Below are 5,644 nucleotides of genomic sequence, written 5' to 3'. Positions count from 1 at the left end.
TTTGTTAGCAAGAGCGACAGAGAAGGAGCGGTTAGAGAGACAGGGAAAGAACCAGGATGCAGCCTGATCCCGGATCCCCAGAGAATAGAGAATTTGCATAAGGACAGAATGGTCAACAGTATCAAAAGCAGAGGAAAGGTCTAGGAGAATGAGGACCGAGTAGCGTCCTTTGGCCTTGGCAGTCTGGAGATCATTTGCCACTCTACATAAGGCCGTCTCAGTGGAGTGCGCAGGCCGAAAACCAGACTGCATAGGGTCCAGCAGATTATGGGTGCAGATAAAGTTAGTGACACGAGAAAAGACAAGACGTTAGGCAGGACAGGTTTATTGAAGAGAAGTACTTATAGCCAAGATTAGTTAAGGCTATCTCTACTCTATTATTAGATTAGCAGACGTCAAATCTGTCAAATCAATGTCTCTGAATATCAAGCTTGTTATTATTATTAGGGGTGTTATTAGGCATAGGCAGAATAAATATCTTACTTATTTGCAGATAGAGTATACAGTATGGGGCACATTTACTAATCCACGAACGTCCGAAAAGCGTCCAAATGCGTTTTTTTTTTTAATGATCGGTATTTTGCGACTTTTTCGAGCACTCAATACGAAAAAGTCGCGACAATTCGTGAAAGTCGTAATGGCTATGAAAAAGTAGCGACAATTCCCGAAAGTCATAATGGCTATGAAAAAGTTGCGACAATTCCCAAAATTTGTAATGGCTATGAAAAAGTCGCGACAATTCACGAAAGTCATAATGGCTATGAAAAAGTCGCGACAATTCACGAAAGTCATAATGGCTATGAAAAAGTCGCGACAATTCGCGCAAGTTGTAACGGCTACCAAAAAGTCACAAAATGTTTGTTTTCCAATCCAAATTTTTCCCATTCGGATTCGTGGATTAGTAAATCAGCCACTATGTGTATCTATTGCTTTTGAGTTTTTGCTTTCAGGTTTCTTTTTCCTTGTTAAGTTTTATTAATAGCAAATACCTACAAGGAAATATGGATTTAAAATCCACACATTAAAGGTTGTAGTACAAAAATTAAATCATAAGAACATGCTCTGTACAATAGGCACATCATGTCAGACATGATTTGTACATAATACTGCTCCTAGGTGAACTTTCCCTGTTTTACTGCTGCTTTAAGATTATACAAAAAAAGCTTAATGATGTTCTTTAATTAATTGAGAAAGAAAATGTATTAGAATAAAATCATTTACATACAAATACAATCACATTTTTAAATTACTTAATTTGTATCCTGCTTGAATACTGGAATAATCCTATTTCACTTTTGTTAAGCTGGGCTATGAAAGCCAAATTAGCAGGGTCTCAGAAATGACAAGCAAAATATTATATTTCTAAAAAAATTATTCTGACATATCATACATAAGGGTTTCTGATATGACTAAAAACTAAAACAATTTATTAAGGTTTGTTTTTTTTACTTTAACACAATAGAACAGATTCCAGTTTGCATCATCTTTGGATAATTAATTATAAATAAATGAGTGTCAAAATTATGACGATAAATTAATTTCATATTTGAAAACAGTAAGTTGATTAATTTACTGAAGTGTTTTGTGTGAACCATACATTTTGCAAACTGCAAATGTATAAATGGAGCAGACATAATCTAAAAGTTTATGGCTTAGATGGTTTAAGCCATAAACATGATACAGTACCTCACAGAAGGTTAATGATCAAATTGAGGAATATTGGCCTAGAACATAATATTTGTAATTGGATAGAGAACTGGCTGAAGGATAGATTACAAAGAGTGGTGGTAAATGGAACATTTTCTAATTGGGCCAGTGTGGTTAGTGGAGTACCGCAGGGGTCAGTCCTTGGTCCTTTGCTTTTTAACTTGTTTATTAATGACCTGGAGGTGGGCATAGAGAGTAATGTTTCTATTTTTGCTGATGACACTAAATTGTGCAAAACTATAAGTTCCATGCAGGATGCTGCCGCTTTGCAGAGCGATTTGACAAAATTGGAAAACTGGGCAGCAAACTGGAAAATGAGGTTCAATGTTGATAAGTGCACTTTGGTAGAAATAATATAAACGCGAACTATCTACTGAATGGTAGTGTGTTGGGGGTATCCTTAATGGAGAAGGATTTGGGGTTTTTGTAGTAAGTTGTCTAATTCCAGGCAGTGTCATTCTGTGGCTACTAAAGCAAATAAAGTGCTGTCTTGTATAAAAAAGGGCATTGACTCAAGGGATGAAAACATAATTTTGCCTCTTTCTAGGTCCCTGGTAAGGCCTCACCTTGAGTATGCAGTGCAGTTTTGGGCTCCAGTCCTTAAGAAGGATATTAATGAGCTGGAGAGAGTGCAGAGACTGCAACTAAACTGGTTAAGGGGATGGAAGAGTTAAACTATGAGGTTAGACTGTCGAGGTTGGGGTTGTTTTCTCTGGAAAAGAGGCGCTTGAGAGGGGACATGATTACTCTGTACAAGTACATTAGAGGGGATTATAGGCAGATGGGGGATGTTCTTTTTTCCCATAAAAACAATCAACGCACCAGAGGTCACCCCTATAGATTAGAGGAACAGAGCTTCCATTTGAAGCAGCGTAGGTGGTTTTTCACAGTGAGGGCAGTGAGGTTGGGGAATGCCCTTCCTAGTGATGTGGTAATGGCAGACTCTGTTAATGCCTTTAAGAGGGGCCTGGATGAGTTTTTGAACAATGAGAATATCCAAGGCTATTGTGATACTAATATCTACAGCTAGTATTACTGGTTGTATATATAGTTTATGTATTTGAGTGTATAGATTGGTAAGTATAGGTTGTGTGCTGGGTTTACTCGGATGGGTTGAACTTGATGGACAATGGTCTTTTTTCAACCCTATGTAACTATGTAACTATGTAACTATCATGCCTCTCCATATTCTTACATCTAGATAGATAGATAATCACACAATTTTTCCACTGAAATGAATGTTATGATAATATTGTATCATGGCCTGTTTTACTATAGGTGAAAAAATAAAGACGACCAATAAAGGAATAGTATATAGTATGATGTAGATCATACATTACAATTGATTTTTGGAAGTTTATTTCCTTTTTTTTTTAACATTTTGCTGATAGTTTCGTAAGAGACCAAAAGTGATTAATTGGATGAATATTGATCTCTAGGCCATCTTTCAGTAGTAAACGATGGTTCCATTGTCCCATTTCCATTCCTCTGTCCGCACATACCTCTTCTTCTACACTCTATTTCTTTCCTTTGTCTGATACCAATTCTGGGCTGTAGGTTGAAGAGCCATAGAGAAAACATAGAGAGAAAATACAGTATTGTGATGAGCTTCCATATTGAAAGCATCAAAACCTCTAAAAGCTGTAGCAATATTACAAAAATTATAGACTAATCTAACCCTCTATATCCTGTAAAACATTGCACTGAATTGCCCACATGAAATCAAGTTATAAATGCAACATGGCACTGAATCTCCCATGTAAATTAATGTTATAAATGCAAGATAAATAGGAATAGGGGATGATTCATTAAGTCCGAATTCCGAGTATGATTTGTGAAAATTCGCATTAAATACAAAATTTCTGCATTAATTTTGCAAAAAGTTGCATCATGCTTGTACGCAAATATTGTGGTACGATCTGAAAGTATCCAAATATTTTTTTGTTGCACAATTTGTTGCACAGTATGAAAAAGTTGCGGAAATTAACGCAAAAGTCACAGAAAATACACACAGTTCTAAAAGTTAGAAAAAATATGATTTTTTTCTATTTGTAACAAATTGTACATTTATTAATGAGCCCCATAGTGTTGGAAGTTTCACTGTGTCATCTTTGTGTTCATTCACTTTCATAAATAGGGACATAGGGTCTGTAAGCACAAAATGTGCACTTAATATATTTTTCACTGTTTACCTATAGGAGAGAGCAGATTTGGGGGTATTTCTATTTTTCTTATTTAATTTGCCAAGAGTTTTTAAAATCATGTCCTGGTTGTAAACAATATGTCAAGGTTTTAAAATGCATCTAAATTTAAATAATTTATCATCAGACCTGTATTGTAAATTTATTTCAATATATTTTTTTTTAATATATATTTTTAGAAGTACAGTATAGGACCTGTTATCCAGAATGCTCAGGACCTGGGTTTTCCAGATAAGGGTTTTTTCAGTAATCACCATTCTTTAAGGGGCCCATTCATTAAAGCACAATTGACCACGAATGACAAAAATGTGTATTTTTTTCTAATTGTTAGAACTTTTCATATTGACCACGATATTATTGTTAAAATAGTACAATTTTTTTGTGGTTTTCGTTAAATTCCCTGAAAAAGTTGTATTTTTGGCAAAGACTACGACTATTTTGGAATTCATTCAAGCTTTGGGATTGTGACTATCTTTTGGCAGAGTGCTATTGAGTCCTATGGAAGGCTTCCAAAATCATGCATTGAAGTTTCAAAGTCAGAAAGGTTTTCCTCACTGAATCGTTCATATACGAACATTTCGTAACTTTACCCACATTGTAAATTATCGTAGTTACTATTACATTTTTCCAATCGTGCTTTTAACAATCCGAAATTCATGAATGGACCCCTAAGGGGCAGATTTACTAATTCACGAATCCGAATCCCAAAAGGGAAAAAATCGTATTGGAAACAAACATTTTGCGACTTTTTCGTTGCCCTAGCGATTTTTCGTATTTGTCACGACTTTTTCGGCGCCGTTGTGACTTTATCGTATTTTGCGAGATTATTTCGTCTACGTCGCAATTTTTTCGTATTGCGCGATAGTAAATGCCGGAAAAACCAATACGATTTTTTCGCAACGGCGGCGAAAAACTCGCGGAAAATACACGAAAAAGTCGTGACGGTGACGACAAAAATCACGGGACATACGAAAAAGTTGCGGCAGCGTCAAAAAAGTCGCAAAAATACCGATCATTATGAAAAAACGCGTTTGGACGCTTTCGGTCCGTTCGTGGATTAGTAAATCTGCCCCTAAGTCTTCTAAAAAATAATTATAATATTAAATAAACCCAACAGGATTGTTTTGCTTCCAAAAAAAGTATTGTAATAATAAAACAGTATAAGGTACTGTTTTATTATTACAGAAAAAATTGAAATTATTTTTTAAAAATAGTGTCTATGGATACCTGTAGGTTACTTTCTCTTCTGCTGACCACTTGTATCAGCCCTAAAGACTTCAGATTAACAAGCGCTTACCTGCATCCCCTCACTAATGCAATTTGACATGACAGAAATAGAATTCTGAATGCCCACAATCTTCACGCATTAGTGTTTCCCTGGCATGTCTTGCAAAATGACAAAAACAGCACAGTTTGAGCATGGTGACCCTCAGTCTAATGAGGAGGAATAAAGGACATGTTAATCATTGTAATATAGATTTCATTCTGAAGTGCTCCTCTAATGTACAAAGGCTTTATTTTAACATTATGTAGCTTCATTTTGAAAAAGGTTATAACCTTACCTTTAATCACTCAAATTATGCAAAATGAATTTAAATGAACTAGTCATGTAAGTGAGACATTCATTCAATATTATACTAGTAATACAAGATTAAGAAAACAAAGCCTTTGCATGCTGAAAATTCATTCAAGTAATGTGTTCTTTTTTTAATATGTATTAATTCTTATATAATATA

At 35.2% G+C, this 5,644-nt stretch overlaps 1 long non-coding RNA gene across 1 annotated transcript; it reads right to left on the bottom strand.

Moving 5' to 3' along the window:
- Positions 1-3,049: 3,049 nt before the first annotated feature.
- On the bottom strand, positions 3,050-5,338 carry LOC116410382. The gene is made up of 2 exons (XR_004222347.1): positions 5,206-5,338; positions 3,050-3,258 (listed from the first exon to the last, which is right to left on the bottom strand). It is a non-coding gene; the product is annotated as an uncharacterized LOC116410382 (long non-coding RNA).
- Positions 5,339-5,644: the final 306 nt, after the last annotated feature.

This window comes from Xenopus tropicalis, chromosome 4 (genome assembly GCF_000004195.4).
Source record: "Xenopus tropicalis strain Nigerian chromosome 4, UCB_Xtro_10.0, whole genome shotgun sequence".
Classification (NCBI taxonomy): Eukaryota; Metazoa; Chordata; class Amphibia; order Anura; family Pipidae; genus Xenopus; species Xenopus tropicalis.
This window is presented reverse-complemented; position numbering and strand designations above follow the sequence as displayed.